Below are 16952 nucleotides of genomic sequence, written 5' to 3'. Positions count from 1 at the left end.
AAGCCAACTTTTTGCTCTCTTCTTTCACTTTCATCAAGAGGCTTTTTAGCTCTTCTTCACTTTCTGCCATAAGGGTGGTGTCATCTGCATATCTGAGGTGATTGATATTTCTCCCGGCAATCTTGATTCCAGCTTGTGTTTCTTCCAGTCCAGCGTTTCTCATGATGTACTCTGCATATAAGTTAAATAAGCAGGGTGACAATATACACCTTTTCCTATTTGGAACCAGTCTGTTGTTCCATGTCCAGTTCTAACTTTTGCTCTCCTCTTTCACTTTCATCAAGAGGCTTTTTAGCTCTTTTTCACTTTCTGCCATAAGGTCTGGTATTCCTATCTCTCTCAGAATTTTCCACAGTTTATTGTGATCCACACAGTCAAAGGCTTTGGCATAGTCGAGAAAGCAGAAATAGATGTTTTTCTGGAACTCTCTTGCTTTTTCCATGATCCAGCAGATGTTGGCAATTTGATCTCTGGTTCCTCTGCCTTTTCTAAAACCAGCTTGAACATTAGGAAGTTCACGGTTCATGTATTGCTGAAGCCTGGCTTGGAGGATTTTGAGCATTACTTTACTAGCATGTGAGATGAGTGCAGTTGTGCGGTAGTTTGAGCATTCTTTGGCATTGCCTTTCTTTGGGATTGGAATGAAAACTGACTTTTTCCAGTCCTGTGGCCACTGCTGAGTTTTCCAAACTTGCTGGCATATTGACTGCAGCACTTTCACAGCATCATCTTTCAGGATTTGAAACAGCTCAACTGGAATTCCATCACCTCCACTAGCTTTGTTCTTAGTGATGCTTTCTAAGGCCCACTTGACTTCACATTCCAAGATGTCTGGCTCTAGATTAGTGATCACGTCATCATGATTATCTGGGTCGTGAAGATCTTTTTTGTACAGTTCTTCCGTGTAGTCTTGCCACCTCTTCTTAATATCTTCTGCTTCTGTTAGGTCCAGACCATTTCTGTCCTTTATCGAGCCCATCTTTGCATGAAATGTACCCCTGGTATCTCTAATTTTCTTGAAGAGATCTCTAGTCTTTCCCATTCTGTTGTTTTCCTCTATTTCTTTGCATTGATCGCTGAAGAAGGCTTTCTTATCTCTTCTTGCTATTCTTTGGAACTCTGCATTCAGATGCATTCAGATGCTTATATCTTTCCTTTTCTTCTTTGCTATGGACTGTAATGAGCACTGGTGTGCCCATAATACAGGTGGGAAAAGTGAGGCTGTGGGGCAATGGGTTTTTTCAAGTGTTAGCAATCAAGGAAGAAACACTAGATGTCCAGCTTCTAGTTTTGCTTTTATTCTGGTTTCTAAAGGCTGTATATTGGACATAATCTCCCACCGTGAAAGTTCTCATCACCAAATACCACCATCATCCCAAGGGAAGTGCTGCCCAAGGCTTATTGGGCTATCTCCAGTGACTTCTTGGACTTCCAGCCTAAATAAAGCCTGGCTATCGAGTCCACCACAGCTGGCCAGCGGGTGGCCACCTGGTTAGCTCACTTACTCCATGGGCTGACTGACTTTAGAAGCCCAATCAAACTAGCCCTTTTCACCATCTGTCTTAATCTCACCATCTTCAGGTAGCGGAGCAGCCTCAAACTGGCTTTCAAAGACAAGACAAGGAGGAGGAAGGATCAGGAGAAAGTCCCGTAAGAGTTGTTTAAATACCAAGTGTCGCCAACTGCTGAGTCCTTCTGAACTATGGAGGAGGAAGGCCAGAGACACAGTCCGAGACGACCTCAGGAGGTCCTCAGGAGAACTGCCCCACGGGGTAGGGGACTGCCTGGAAATGTGGTGAGCTCCCCGTCATTGGAGGTGTCCAAACACGGACTGACCGTTAGTTAGCTCTGGACACCTCCTATCCCTAACCTGCCGATTCTGCAATCAGTACCTCCTCCGTGAAGCCCTACTGGGTTGAGCAGGAGTCCCTACCTGGAGACGCAGCTGGAGACAGTGATAACACGGAAGTTGGGACTCCTGGGTTCATGTCCTGGTTTTGCTCCTGTCTAGCTGGGTGGTCTTGGTCTGGCCTTTCTGCCCCTCAGCTGTTTTCTTAATCAAATGGATCTCACAACTGGAAAACAGGTGGGGAGGAGCTGAAAGAGATAACCCCAGGGCTTGGTGACGAAACTTGCCCACTCACTCCTCCACTCCTCCAGCCCTGGGGAGCCAGGCGAAGGAATGATGGCTGTGTGGGGGGAAGTGGAGGACCCCCAGGTGGTCCCTGAGCTGGTCTGGCTTTGTGGGCAGAGGGGCACCGCTGCGCTTCCAGCTACCAGGCCCCGTGCTCGCCCTCAGCCACCCTCCTAGGACGGCCTCCTCCCTCACAACTTCATTACTGACAGGTCTGCTCTGTCCCTGAAGGAAATGTGAAAAGCAGTTAGCTGGAGTAGGGCGTCCCACGGGGTCACATGTCTCAGCCGGGGCTGGTGGGACTGACAGGTCCGAGGTGAGATGTCCTGGTGGAGGGAGAAACACTCAGAAGCTTCACCCACCTCACGGAGCCTGCTCGGGACACTGGGCTGGGTTCTTGGGCTAGAATCTCCTCAAACGCAAGGACAGTGCTGATAGCTTTCTCATTAAACACCCATCAGCCAGGATTCGGTGTATAAACACCTCCAGGGCCATTCAGACAGGTGACCAGGACCTCCTCTTCCTAGCTCCCAAACGCAGGGTCCTGAAGCTTAGAGCAGCGCATTTACAATCAACCAGGGACTCTCCCTGACAGCAGAAAGACAGCTGGCAAATTTAGAAGGAAGGGTGGAATTAGAAAATCATCTGGCTGTCACCATAATAGCAATTCTTGAGGAAGAATCATGAGTGGAGGCTAGTGGGTGAAAGTTAAGAGGAGAACAGAATGTTGGCTTCATCTCAAAGGACCTCCCCGCAAGCCATTTCTTAATTACAAAGGGAAAACTCATAATTTTACAGTGGAGAAACTTGGCAGACAGGGCCATAACCAAGGAAGCAAAGTCAACATCACCAGCCCTGGGGTGAAGGGACAGCACCAGCGTTGATAGGAAGCACGAGGGGAACGCAGTGTCCCCCAGGCGCGGAGAACCCGAGTCTGACCGTGGGGAGGTATCAGAGAAACCCAAACGAGGGACCGTCGACAAAGACGAGTCGTTCTTAGAAAAACCAAGTCAATGTCACGAAGTACAAAGACTTGTGAACTGTCCCCAGATTAAAAGAACCTAAAGAGACAGGATACTTGAATGTAACCCCTGGAAGAAGATGAGTAAGGACTGCGGAGTAGATAACTCTATTGTAACGGCGTTAGTTTCCTGATTATGACCACTGTCCTGTGGCAATGAAAGAAAAATATCTTTTTAAAGAAACACACTGTGAAGTATTTAGCGGTAAAAAGGCATTCCTGCGGCAAGTCCTTCTCACTCAAGTCAGAAGAAAATGTATGAGAGGGAGAAAGATAAAGCAAAGGAGGGAAACTGTTAATAGCTGAGGAATCCGGGTGAAGAATACGCAAGGCTTCTTTGCACAATTCCCACAGCTTTTCTGGGAGTTTGAGATTTTGTTGAAAGCAGAAGCTTTTATAGATGAGCAGGATCTGGTTAGAAGGGAAGAAGTGGAGAGGGCATTCCAGAAGCAGCCCAGACTTCACAAAGGGCGGCTGGCCATTTTTCCTAAGTCGATTTCTTATGTCCCAGGCAAACGAAATAAAATACAATAAAATTAATTTCGGTCAAACAGTTGAGGGTCCTGCTTCACCTCGCAGCAGGTAAAAGTGCAGAGACCCCTCATTTTGTAGGTAGGGGTGGCCCCAAAGGAGGTGCACACACAGCTCACTGTGCAATCGTGTCCTCAAGACCGAGAAGATTCCTTAACGGAGCCCGAGCAGCTGGGCATCGTCTGAAGGGCAGTGGTCGCCAAACTCTGACATCCCCAGGACAGAAGCCCAGGTGGACCCCTCGCACCATCATAAGCAAGTCGACCTGCCCTTATGGGCAACACCTAGAGCTGCTCTCACAGCAGGACGGTTTCCCAGGGTGGGCCTCTACAGCACCCACCAGGAGACCCCATCCCTCAGTGAGCGGGAAGATGCACACATTTCTATACTTAGTTTTACACCTGTGGAAACTGAAGCAGTTTAGTGCACTGCTTTGCAGGCTTAATCCACTGTTTTAGACTTGAGAGCTCCTCTCATCACCTTGCAGACACCCTCAGGAATTTACACAGTGTCCTGTTATTTCCGGTGGTACACAACAAAACGCTATTTTATGTAAAACATAGCATTCAGATTAATATGGGGAGTGAATACCGAAAGTTCATATTCAATATGATCTTTAATAACATCTCCGATCAAAGGCAACATTTAACCTTCCCCCACTTACCAAGTGATGCCTTCTCCTTCACTTATTGTAAATAAGTTACAAAAGCAAAAGCATAATTTTCTACAAAGAAATTTCAAAATGACATATTACCATGTCACTGCGGCTTTGGCACCACATACGTGCTCACATGGAGGCTAACGTCTATTAAATAAGGCAGAGAAAGAAACAAGAAAGCAAAAGCTGATTTCGTGGCCCACTGTTTGGAATTCTTAAATTGTATGTTTGTTTAATAAAAATCAACTGGTTTGTTTTTGTAATTTTCTTGCTTTGTTTCCAAATGACGAGACGTGAGAATTTTCAGGAAGGGCTTGCAATCACTTTGTCCAAATAGCAGGGCGTGAGCAGGGAGGGTCTTGACTCTGGTGAGCGGAGTGGGATGCTGGCCAGGCTCGGGGTCTTCAGGACTCCGTCCAGACGCACAGGGCTCCCGGACCCAGGCGGAGACAAGCGTGCGGCCTCATGACCATGCGCCTGCTCCTCAGGAACCAGCCTTTTAATATCGCTGTTCTTTAATGCTTCCTGCCTTTAACCAACTGTCCATTATGGGTAAAAATTAAATATTTGACTAAGAATAAAAATCTTTTCAAACTGAGTAATGCTCAAAACCACCGAAGTGGCTCTCCAGGCTGCTGAGGGAACTGGCCAAGGGGTTGGGTCTTGGGTGGGCCCCTCTTGTCTGTGTTAAGCTGGGGCTCAGTCCACACCCACAGGCAGGGTCTCACACTGAGCTTCCGAAGGTGATGACAGACCCCTGGAATGGAGGTGAGAGCCCAGCTTTGGGGCCAACCAGGCCTGGGCTCCAGTCAGGGTCCTGTCACCTCCTTGCTGTGTGCTTTGCACAAGGCTCCTCTTAGTCTCTGCCTCAGTTTCCCACTTGCTAAATGGGGAAATGGTCATGAACTGGGTATTGCCTATGGTTCTGGGGGTTAAATGAGCAGAAATTGGCCCGTGCCTGACAAAGCAAGGGCTCAGCAGGGAACTCCTACGTCCACTGTCATAGCTTTACTCAGAAACAGCAGCCATGACCAGTCAGGACTCTGGGCACAGTGCTCTCGCCCCACATGTGAGCCCGGGAGACACTTCCTCTGGCATTCCCAGGTTCCTTGCAAACCTGGCCTCCTCCACACAACCTCAGGTTTGTACTTTCTGTGAGGCTTGTTCAGAAGGGCTGGGATTCTCCAGCTGGCCCCTGGGAGGCATCTTAAAGACCTGAAAATCTGCGGGAGGCCTGAGCGCGGAGCTCTCACCTGCATCATCTTTCCCACCCCTCCGCCACCGTGCCCTGAGGGCATCCACACCACCCCCTGCTGGAACTGCCCCTCCCCCTGTCTCTGCCTCCAAATATCCTCTCTTAGATGTCGGCACTCAAGCCCACCCCTCGAGGAGCTGCCCTGGTCACCCAGCCTGCGGTGAGTGCTGTCTGTCCCTGGAATCTCGCCCGGAGCTGATGGTAAGCTCAGTGCGTTTGTGGCCTCTGTCCACAGCTCACTCCTGGTGGGCAGACAGCCCCTGCCAGCCTCACTCCAGGAGGTGGCTGACTCCACTAGACATGGACGGCTAGGTTTTCACTGTGTGGCTGTGGGGAAGTGGTTTCTGACATGGGCGGGAAGAGCAGGGCAGTTTTGGAGGACTCTCTTAGCGCCGTGGTCCCAGCAGCCTTTGGCTCTCTGTACCCTTGCTGGGCCAAGCACGGCCCTGCGGGCAGGTGAGGGGAAGGTGGGGTTGGTGGATTGACAGGGTGTCTCAGCACTACCCAACAAGCTCACTCTTTTCAGGCATGAAATCTGGTCAGGAGGGGAAGTGATGTGGCCAAGGGTGAAGAGGGCAAAGCTACGGGATGGGGCAGGGCTTGGGGAGGCAGGGGGCATTCACACTCTCCCTCCAGTGATTAATGGACTAATTCCTGGCCTGTGGCAGGGAGCCCTGTGGTGAGGAGGCACTCCAGAGAGCTGGCAGCACCCAAGAAGAAACAAGTGAAGTAACCTAGCCCAGCGCTGCATCCTTGCATCATTTACTCAGTAAACACCCCCAGAGTTCCACTATGTGCAGGCACTACTGTAGGCATTGGGGGTACGGCTGGGAGCAACTGATCAAAAAGCCCTTGTGGATCCTCTCTCTAATGAGGAGATACAGATAATAAACAATAAATGCGTCGCACAGAACATCAGAGGGCGTTCAGCTCTACGGAGACTGTGAAGCCAGGAAAGGGGACTGGGAGTGCTGGCCGTGCGGTGGGAAACCTGTGGGAGAGGCTGCACTTTTATCTAAATTTTTTTTTTAATTGAAGCACAGGACTTTGCTGGTGGTACAGTGGATAGGAATCTGCCTGCTGATACAGAGGACACAGGTTTGATCCCTGGTCCGGGAAGATTCCACAAGCTATGGAGCAACTAAGCCCGTGTGTCACAGCTACTGAGCCTACGCGGTGCAACTGCTGAAGCCCTGGCGCCTAGACCCCGTGCTGCACAACAAGAGAAGCCACCACAGTGAGGAGCCTGTGCCCTGGAAAGAAAAGCAGCCCCCACTCACCACAATAGAGAAAGCCCAAGCGTGGCAACGGAGACCCGGTGCAACAAAAATCAATATATAAATTGAAGTGCAATTGACATTCAAACTGGTGCTTTCAAACTGTGGTCCTGGAGAAGACTCTTGAGAGTCCCTTGGACAGCAAGGAAATCAAACCAGTCCAGTCTTAAAGGAAATCAACCCGGAATATTCATTGGAAGGACTGATGCTGAAACTGAAGCTCCAATATTTTTGCCACTTTGATGCAAAGAGCCGACTCACTGGCAAAAACCCTGATGCTAGGAAAGATTGAGGGCAAGAGGAGAAGGGGGTGACACAGGATGAGATGGTTGGATGGCATCACTGACTCAATGGACGTGAGTTTGAGCAAACTCTGGAAGATAGGGAAGGGCAGGGAAGCCTGGTGTGCTGCAGGTCATGGGGTCGCAAAGAGTCAAATATGACTGAGCAATTGAACAACAACAATAATCAACTTACACCGTTATATTAATTTCAGATATACAACATAGTGACTCGATATACATTATGAAATGATCACCATGATAAGTCTAGTTACATCTGTCAACACACAAAGTTATTCCAGTATTATTGATGATACTCCCTATGCTGTCCATTGCATCCCTGTGACTTACAGTATAGCTGGAAGTTTGTACTTTTTACTGTCCCTCACCTGTGTTTGTATTTTTAGAAAGAACTGTTAGGACTGATCTCACTTTGATGGTGCAAATACTTGAGAAAGGAGCCGTGCAATATCTGAACACAGGCAGAGCAGTCCAGGTAAAGGGGACAGCAAGTGCAAAGGCCCTGGGTAGGAGCTTACTGGTGTGCTCAAGGTCCCTGAGAAGGCCAGTGCAGCTGAAGCACAGAGACTTGGGGTGGAGGAGTGGTGGTGGTAGATGATGAGGTCAGAGGTGATGGGAACCAGATCACCTGGGGCCTTGTAGACCATGGAAGGGATTTTGGTCCTCCAGTTCGGTTCAGTTCAGTCGCTCAGGCATGTCCGACTTTTTGCGACCCCATGAATTGCAGCACGCCAGGCCTCCCTATCCATCACCAACTCCCGGAGTTCACCCAAACTCCTGTCCATTGAGACGGTGATGCCATCCAGCCATCTCATCCTCTGTCGTCTCCTTCTCCTCCTGCCCCCAATCCCTCCCCAGCATCAGAGTCTTTTCCAATGAGTCAACTCTTCACATGAGGAGGCCAAAGTATTGGAGTTTCAGCTTTAGCATCAGTCCTTCCAAAGAACACCCAGGACTGATCTCCTTTAGAATGGACTGGTTGGATCTCCTTGCAGTCCAAGGGACTCTCAAGAGTCTTCTCCAACACCACAGTTCAAAAGCATCAATTCTTCAGTGCTCAGCTTTCTTCACAGTCCAACTCTCATATCCATAAATGACCACTGGAAAAACCATAGCCTTGACTAGATGGACCTTTGTTGGCAATGTAATGTCTCTGCTTTTGAATATGCTGTCTAGGTTGGTCATAACTTTTCTTCCAAGGAGTAAGCGTCTTTTAATTTCATGGCTGCAGTCACCATCTGCAGTGATTTTGGAGCCCCCCAAAATAAAGTCTGACACTGTTTCCACTGTTCCCCAGCTATTTCCCTGTGAAATGGGACTTCCCAGGTGGCGCTAGTGGTAAGAACCCACCTGCCAATGCAGGAGACATAAGAGACCCTGGGTTGGGAAGATCCCCTGGAGGAGGGCATGGCAACCCACTCCAGTATTCTTGCCTGGAGAATCCCCATGGAGAGAGGAGCCTGGTGGGTTACAGTCCATGGGGTCACAAAGAGTCGGACACGACGGAAGCAACTTAGCACGGTGCACGTAACAATAGTGGTAGGGATTTTTTTCTCTTTCTACCTAATCTGAGAATGTTTTTTAATAGGTGATTTTAATCCAGTTTTATTTTCTGATTACTGATATGGACATATTTTTATTACCTTTTTTCCCACATGTATGCATGTGTATTTTAATATGTAAATTTCTACTTGCTTTTCTTTTTTTGCATCTTGGCACACACACATGCGCACATTGATTCTATGGTTTATCCATCCATTCATTTTCTTTACTATAAGTAAATGTGAATATACATTTATATCTGCTTTCCAGGGAGAAAAGTAACATAGTATATGTACTTTTCTACTTTGCTTTTTTCCATTAAAGTCATCTATTTCTCTCTGCTTTTCACTTTTTTTTTTTTACTATTTTTACTTATTTACTTTAAAAATCGTCTGTACCAAGGTGGCGCAATTCTGCTTTCTAGCAAGCATCACTACTCTGGATAAGGGGCAAATATTCCTTAGAATCCCATGTGCAGCAGCTTATGAGGATGAGTTGTTCTGGGGTTTCCTCCTGTTCTGAACTTCTAGAACTCCCTTTTTTTCTTGGTGACAGCGGGGTGGGGGCTTCCAAATGCTGGAAGCATCAGGGCGGGAGTTGGAGAGCAAACGTACAGCTCAGCCCTGCCTGTGTTGAGTGTTTGACCTCAGGGAGTCCCCCTCTTGCTGCAAAATGAGGACACTGGAGAAGAGGATCTCGATGGGCTTTACAGGTTGATAGCAGGACCAGGTGAAGGAGGCTGAGCCAAACCTGTTCCCAGCACACCATGCAAGCAAACAACTCCTTCTTAGGAGAAGATGATAAAACTGTTTCATTATGCAACAGCCTCAGTGCCCATCACCGGCTTCTCTGCAGAGGCAAAGCACCGTGGGAGACGTGGAGCCACTTAGAGGTCCTGGGGATGGGGCTGTGAGCAGGAGGGGGGCGTGTGCATGCAAACAGGGGGCCAGCAGGGAGCAGCCAGGGAGGCAGGTACAGTTCTAAGGAGTTCACAGATGTCAGCAGGGCGGAGCAGCAGGTGGCCAGGCAAGTGATCAGGATGACAGAGGGCCGACTGCTCCCTCGGGGATAAGGAGGCTGAGCCTGGAGGCTGGCCTGTCCCAGCAGACTTCTGTACCTCCGCCACCCCCGCCTGGACCAAGATTACTTTCCCCAGGAGGGCCTCCTAGAGCCCGGGGGTGGCGGTGGGGGGCGGGTAACTGGCCACGATGGAACAGATCGGAGAGCTCCCAGGGCATGAACTTTCCAACTGCTTTTATTCTCTCTTCTATGGAGAAAATTTCAAACCTGGAGCCACCCATTCTATATGTTTTTCCTTCTTTCCCCAAACCCTCAAACACAACTCACACAAGTAAAGGCAAGGGGCCAGGAAATAAATATGCCAAGAAGAAAAAAAATCACTGGAAGAACAAGAAAGAGCAAAACTCTGGGCCATCCCCAAGAGCAGCCTGGGTGGAGCGTTCCACTAAACCACGCATCACGTATTCCAGCCCCAAGTCCTCCGCCAAGCTTCCGTCCGCAGCTCGGACTTCCGTTCGGTGCAGCTGGAGGCAGATGGGGGCCCAGACTCCGAGGACCTTGTGGGATGGTCTGAGTCAAGCCCTGAGCGGACCTGGAGCAGGCGGACGAGCGGTTTCAGAGCTGGGGGGAGGCACAGGCACCCACCCAACCCCTTCGCACACTCCCCTGCTCTGCACCATTTTAATCCCAGACGCGCGATACATCATCACCCAGCTCACTGCCTACAGCCCCCGTGGGGCTGCGCGGGAAGAAATGTTGGGGAGGACTCTGCTTTCTGCACTGACTGGGGCCTGACTCAGTGTATCTTGGAAGAAAGAAGAGGAGGTCTGAACACTCCCACCCAGGGGCGGCTCGGTAATTGCAGGTTTTCACCAACACTCCAGGAAGGAACAGTTGCTGCTACGGAGAAGCTGGGGAAAAGGCTTCGTGGAAACCCTTCCCAGGAATGAGGCCATCCCAGCCACCAGACCACCCGGGCAGGCCCTGCTCAACTCCTCTGCTTCTCTGAAACATGGAATCAAGACCAGCCCAGCCCTCCCCCGAGAGCCATCCATCCTACCCTCCCCAAGGTGATCGGGGAGTTTGCTATCTCTGCCTGGTCCATGAGACCGAATCTAGAAAGGACAGCAGATGCAAAGGATGCCTTGTCCCCGGCCTAAGCGCCCCTGGGGTGCAGGATGTTGTAAATTCTGATCACCACCTGTCCTGATGTGGGGAACCCCATCACCCACAAGCGTTCCACAGACTCCAGCCTAAAAGGATGAGAAGTGGGCTCTGGACTCAAAAGTCCGAGGCTGCCTCAGAGATACAGATCCTGTTCGTGGAGCCTGCCCTCACATCTCACCTTCGCTCCAGCTTCCAAGCTCATCTCCTTCTCTCTGACACCCACTTTCCTCCCCTCACCACCCTCCACAAGTGAGGGGCCTCCCCACCCCAAGGCTTGGCACAACTGCTCCTCCAGGGACGCCCTCTCCCATTCCGGATGTCGGCATATAAGGTGTCGAGAGAGGTGTTGGGAGCTTGTGTGCCGGGCAAGCTCTTGGCTGGTTTCTCACGCCTCCCAGAGGGTCCTCCTCACACACCTCTCTCCCCGGCCTCCTGGCAGTCTCCTCTGCAGTCAGGCTGGCCTGTGCGTTGTCCCTGACGCCACCTCAGGACCTCTGCCTCTGCTCGGTCACTGACCAGGAAGGCGCGGGCCCCTGCCCTCTGTCTGGCCCGTGCAGGACACAGACCACCCTCCACCTCCTCCTGGAAGCCTTCTTGGTTACTCTAAACCCCAGAAATCTTTATTTTCTTTGAAGTCCCAGGGCCTGTGGTCTGTATTATTACACACACGCATATACACACATGGGAACATACGTGTGCATATGTTTACTCATTTCAGTCGTGTCTTACTCTTTGTGACTGCAGCCTGTCTATGCCAGGCCATGGGATTCTCCAGGCAAGAATACTGGAGGGGTTGCTATGCAGTCCTCCAGGGGATCTTCCCAACGCAGGGATCAAACCCAGGTCTCCTACATTGGCAGGCAGATTCTTTACCCACTGAGCCACCCGGGAAGCCCTGAAAGACGTGTATACCATACAACACGTGTAACACACACAACACACACACATAACAATGTTAATTCAGTGTGAACTGCTCAGTAACCTTCTCTCTCCAACTAGACTATGAGCTCCTGGAAGGCCTGCACACACAGAGGCCTTCGAGAAGCCCTCAGGAGACCCTCCCTTCCTGACCAAAGCCCCGTGTCCACCTCACTCCCCTATCTGTGCCAGGGCTGGGGGCTCCTGCCATGAGGCAGAAGAGGCCAGCACTACACAGAGCTTCAGCCTCTGAAGGGAAATGGCCCTCTCGCCCCAGAAGGCTGCCCGGTGATAAACAGGATGCAAACAGATCCCAAGGAATCCTGAGATGGGAGCAATTTTAATACAGCTAACCTGACATCATCTCTCTGACCACAGCAATGCTTGCAGGGGGTGGGGGGGGGAGGGGGCGGCCCTGACCTATTTTTGGTGGGCAGGCACTGCTGGAAGGTGCAGCATTGAAGGTCCCCCCTTTCCTGGCCACCAAGGGAGGGGGTGAGGCTTCAGCCTGGGCCCTCCCCCTACTGGGGCGGGGGGCGGTTCCCATCTTGGGTCTGAGCCACAGCTCATAGAAGGGCTCAGCGGAGTCTGAAGAATCCAGCATCCCTCATGGCCTTGTCGAGCATTAACCCTGCCTCAGGAGATGGCCAGCTCTGTCTCCAAACACCCCCTTCACTGGACCCCAAACTGCTACCACATTCATCAGAATTAAGACGCCCAGAGGACTCTTAGGATGGAAAGGTGGGCCTTTACCATGGAACAGCTTCCCTCTGAGACCCAGTCCTGAGAGACGTGAAGAAAGATGGGTTTGGTGGGATTTCTGGGAGACAGCTGGTGGGAAGAGGGGGCGAGGGTGAGCACTCCAAGGTGGGCTAGAAAGACTGATGGAAGCCAAGCAGGGCTGGTGCAGAGGGGTCCCCTCAGGCATGGCCCAAAGGAGATAGGGGCAAGCCATCTTCTTTCACAGTGATGCTCTTTCAGGGTGGAAAACCTTGGGCGGACAGGGAACTTTCTTCCCTCTCAACATTCCCGCTGCTCTATGGTGGGATAGCTCAGAGCAGATCCCTGAGACATTCTGGGTCAAAACATTCCCCCAGAAGCACTCCATGGGGACTGGTACACCCTCGCCCTGGCAGCAGGGCTGATGGGGACCAGAGCCCCCGCCAGGCCCTCTGTGTCCCTGGTGCTTCTCCCAATTGCAGGATGCTCCCTGGGGCTTGGGCATGGCAGTCAGTCCCCAGAGAGCCCCTCCCCTGATCCCGTGCTCAGCAGGGGAGGGGGGTCCCCCAGGAGAACAGGGGTGGCAAAGAGCCCAGCCAGTCCCGCTTCAACTCCTCAGGCTCAGGGGGTCGTTTTTAAAGATTTAATGGAAATAGGAGCCCACGACTCCCCCAGAGAGGCAGGCATGGCTGAGGCACAATCGTCAGGTGACCAGCTGGGCCTTCAAGTCCACTCCCACCTCCCCCACCCCATGCCATCCTCTCTGCCCCCCTCCCCTGTCTGTAACTCACACACCTGACAAGTCAGTCCCAGGACAGTGTCCAGGAGAATCAAGATAGTTCCTCTCCCAGGGTAGCTATGATTTGGAAGGGATCACAGGGAACAAAAAATTTTTAATCCAATGGAAAAGTGAAAAGTGAAAGTTGCTCAGTTGTGTCCAACTCTGTGCGACCCCATGGATTGTAGCCTGCCAGGCTCCTTTGTCCATGGAATTCTCCAGGCCAGAATACTGGAGTGAGTAGCCTTTCCCTTCTCCAGGGGATCTGCCTGACCCAGGAATAAAACCAGGGTCTCCTGCATTGCAGGTGGAATCTTTATCAGTTGAGCTACCAGGGAAGCCCAAAGGAGGCAGGTACTCATGTAAGTTCAGACAACAAGGTCCTAGGGCCTCTCAAAATCCCATACATTTCATATTATGATTATTAATATGATTAACAAGTAGATCCAATATTTCCAGAGAACACACCACGCCTCTACTGCAGACACAAGGCGAATAAAGCCCCCAGACCGCCGCTCGCATTAGTCAGCACCCTCTTTAGTCTACACTCCAGACTGGTGTACGCTCTGCTGGCTGGGCCACGTCGGCTGCAGGAGAGGCTGCAATCTGAGGATCGTGAGAGGCTAAACGGGAAGCCTTGTTGCCAGAGGGGCTGCTCAAAGACCTCTCACCAAGAACAAGAGACCCTCTGAGGCTCAAGGTGCTCCAGGCTATGGTGTCAGCTCCAGGGGGTGGCTGCCCTGTGGCGGGCAGAGCCCCATGCAGCGCAGGGTCTGGGCTTGCCAGCCCTGTCTCCGAGGCCAGACCTGTCCTGCCTGTGCCCTGCCCTGCTGGCCCGTTTTCCCTTCTACCTTCCACCTTCTCCAGTCCTGCCTTGATAGCTTCAGAGAGGCAGGGGACACCATTCTTCCTACAGCCTTCCAAGTTTTGCTCTTTAGAGTGGCTACTTCCAGGTACTTCGAACTCTGAGGTCTCCCACAGCAGCCTTCACCAGGGCCTTCTGCAACCTCTGCATCAAAATACATCCCCAGGGACTTTTGTCCAACATGGCCTCTGAGGCTTAGCCGACCAGAGCTCAAGCACTGGAACTCAAGTTCAAGCCAGCAGCCCACCAGCCCTAAGAGTCGCTTCCCTGAGAAGTGCAGTACTGTCTTCAAGAACCAGAGCACGTTGGGGACAGGTGGGAAAGGACAGCTTGGTGCTCCCCTCCCCACCCCCCGCCCCCCACCAGGGCCTCTCCTCTGGTTTTCCTGTTACCTCCGTCCCGGTGTGACCCTGGGTAGGCACACCATCCCAGGCAGGATGGAGTGAGAGGGGATGCAGACTGCGGTCGGTCATTCAGCCTGGATCTGCCCCAAGCGTCCCGCAAGAGCGCAGGCAGGGAGGTGACGTCACCCGGCTCCACCTCCGTCTCCTCGGGGTAAGGTGCAGGCAGCCATTCCCTTCTCCTTGGTGTTCCTGTGATCATCTAGATCAGGGATGTGAAAACTGTGGCCTATGGGCTGAGTCCAGCCCCCACCTGTTTTTGTGGATGAAGTTTTGTTGAACCACAGTCCCTCTCATTCAGTGGCTGCTGCTGCTGCCCTGCAATGTGGAATCAGGGTGAGACCACATCGCCCTCGAAGCCTAAATGCTTTTCTCTCTCCAGATCACCATTTATCCTGGAGTGGGTGTAAAAGAAGCATGTGTCCCCCTACTTACCAACATCCCCAAACCCCAAGGCAAAGAGTCTGGACATTCTGATGTCTGGAACCAGCGTCAGTTTTGCAAAGTCTTGAGCAAATCACATGGCCTTTCTTGAGTCTCACCTACATTGCTCTTACACTGGGAGGCATTTGTCTTATCTGGCCCCCAAGCCTGCTGCAGAGATGCTATGAGAAAGGCTGTGTAAGATACCTTTATTTGCATTGTTAATATTTGTATTCTTCTCTTTCCTACCCAAGGAAGACTTCCCTGTCAGAGTGAATCCCTGCCAACAGCCTGAGAGCAATCTCAAGAGAGATCTGAGCCAGAAGCACCCAGTTAAACCGCCCCTAGGTTCCTGAGCCTTGGAAATGGACAGACTCTAGTATTTCAATATGCTTCTAATTAAAGCTAAATCTTTTATAATCGTTGAGATTAAAGAGTTTAGGGGAAAATAAATGTATGTGTGAGAGTGAGAGAGAGAGAAGGTGTGTGTGAGTGAGTGTATCTTGGAAAGTTCCCTTTTCCTGGAACTACCTGCTGTACCCCTGCACAACAGGTAGGTCCCAAAGCTGAGATAAAGTCATCCTCTGGTTTAAAAGCTTCCTCAGGGACTTTCCTGGCAGTCCAGTGGTTAAGGCTCCACGCTTCCAATGCAGGGGTTCGAATCCCGGCCTGGAAACTAAGATCCTACGTGCTGCATGGCGTGACCAACAACAGCAACTTTCCTCAGGGAGGAAACTTTCCAACACATGCTCCAGTGGAGAGAGGAGCCATGGGCAGGGGCGTGCAGAGGGGAGGACAGGACAAGGAAGGCATTACTTGGAAAGACTTGAGGTTGAATCAGAAAAGAGAAAACAAAAAACCTCAACTCATTCAAAGCTATTGGTGCATTTTACTAGATCATTTAAAACAGGAGGAAAAAAAAAAGGAAAACAATGCCACAGGAATACTAGAATCAGGTAAAGATGGCCCCCAGTGGTCCCCACCCGGTGGCATTCACACCCTCTGCAGTCCCTTCTGACACTGTACAAGGGTTAGTCTATGGGACAAGCAGAACAGCAGAAGGGATGGTATGTCTTCGCTGAGATTAGGTTACAAAAGACAGTACAGCCTCTCTCTCCACCACTCCCCCCCCCCCCCCCCCCCCCCGGGCTCATTCTGTCATGAGCACCCCACAGAGAGGCCCACATTGCAAGGAAATGAAGCCTCCGGCCAACAGCCAGTGAGGAACTAAGGCCTGCCAACAGCCGCGTCAGTGAGCTTGGAAGTGGATCTTCCAGTCCCATCTGAACCAAGCCTTCAGATGATCACAGTCCCTGCCAACAGCTTGACCGCAGTCTCAAGAGAGATCCTGCGCCAGGAGCACCCAGTTAAATGGCCTGGGTTTTGACCCTTGGAAACTGTGTGAGATAATAAATATTTGCAGTTCTAAGTTTTGGAATAATTTGTTATGCAGCAATGGATAACCAATACAAACGGCAGGCCAAGCTCCATTTCCAGCAAACAATCACTGGAAAGGATAACTGGCAGAGGTCCCTAAAACAGTCACACGTACACAGCTATAAACACAGATGTGTGCATTCCACATACAGGCTGTAAGCCCTCACGTCTGAGAAGTCCCTGATATGTTACTGGCGTTCAGAGCATGATACGGTTTTTTAGATGAGACACAAGCCTCAGGTCAAGTCATGCCCTGGAGGCTCCACGTCTAGCAATGAGGCCCGAACCAAGTCTAGACAAGTCAGCACACCCAAGGGGCCACCTACACACTTGTCTGGAACCTGGGTTCTACAGTGGCTCATATTATGTGACTTCCAGAAAATGAACATCGAGGCAAAAAGGACGTTTGCTTCAAGTAGCATAGTTTCAGGCTTCTAGGAGCTAAAATTTCCGCCCTCAAAAAATAACAACCCATGCACTCTCCCAGTGGGCTTCCCTGGTGG

The 16952-nt window shown here is 51.1% G+C and overlaps 1 protein-coding gene and 1 long non-coding RNA gene across 8 annotated transcripts in view; one reads left to right on the top strand and one right to left on the bottom strand.

Annotated features, from left to right (window-relative positions):
* Positions 1–4607, top strand: part of LOC132658506 (uncharacterized) — a 30989-nt gene extending 26382 nt beyond the window's left edge. The window contains exon 3 of the long non-coding RNA XR_009598242.1: positions 1582–4607. This is a non-coding gene — a long non-coding RNA (uncharacterized LOC132658506). The remainder of the gene's footprint in view (positions 1–1581) is intronic.
* Positions 1–16952, bottom strand: part of CTIF (cap binding complex dependent translation initiation factor) — a 326137-nt gene that overhangs the window by 115832 nt on the left and 193353 nt on the right. The gene's annotated exons all lie outside the window — the stretch shown is intronic.

The sequence above is a fragment of the Ovis aries genome, chromosome 23 (genome assembly GCF_016772045.2).
Source record: "Ovis aries strain OAR_USU_Benz2616 breed Rambouillet chromosome 23, ARS-UI_Ramb_v3.0, whole genome shotgun sequence".
Lineage (NCBI taxonomy): Eukaryota > Metazoa > Chordata > Mammalia > Artiodactyla > Bovidae > Ovis > Ovis aries.
Note: the sequence above shows the minus strand (reverse complement) of the source record. Positions and strands in the feature narration are given on the sequence as shown.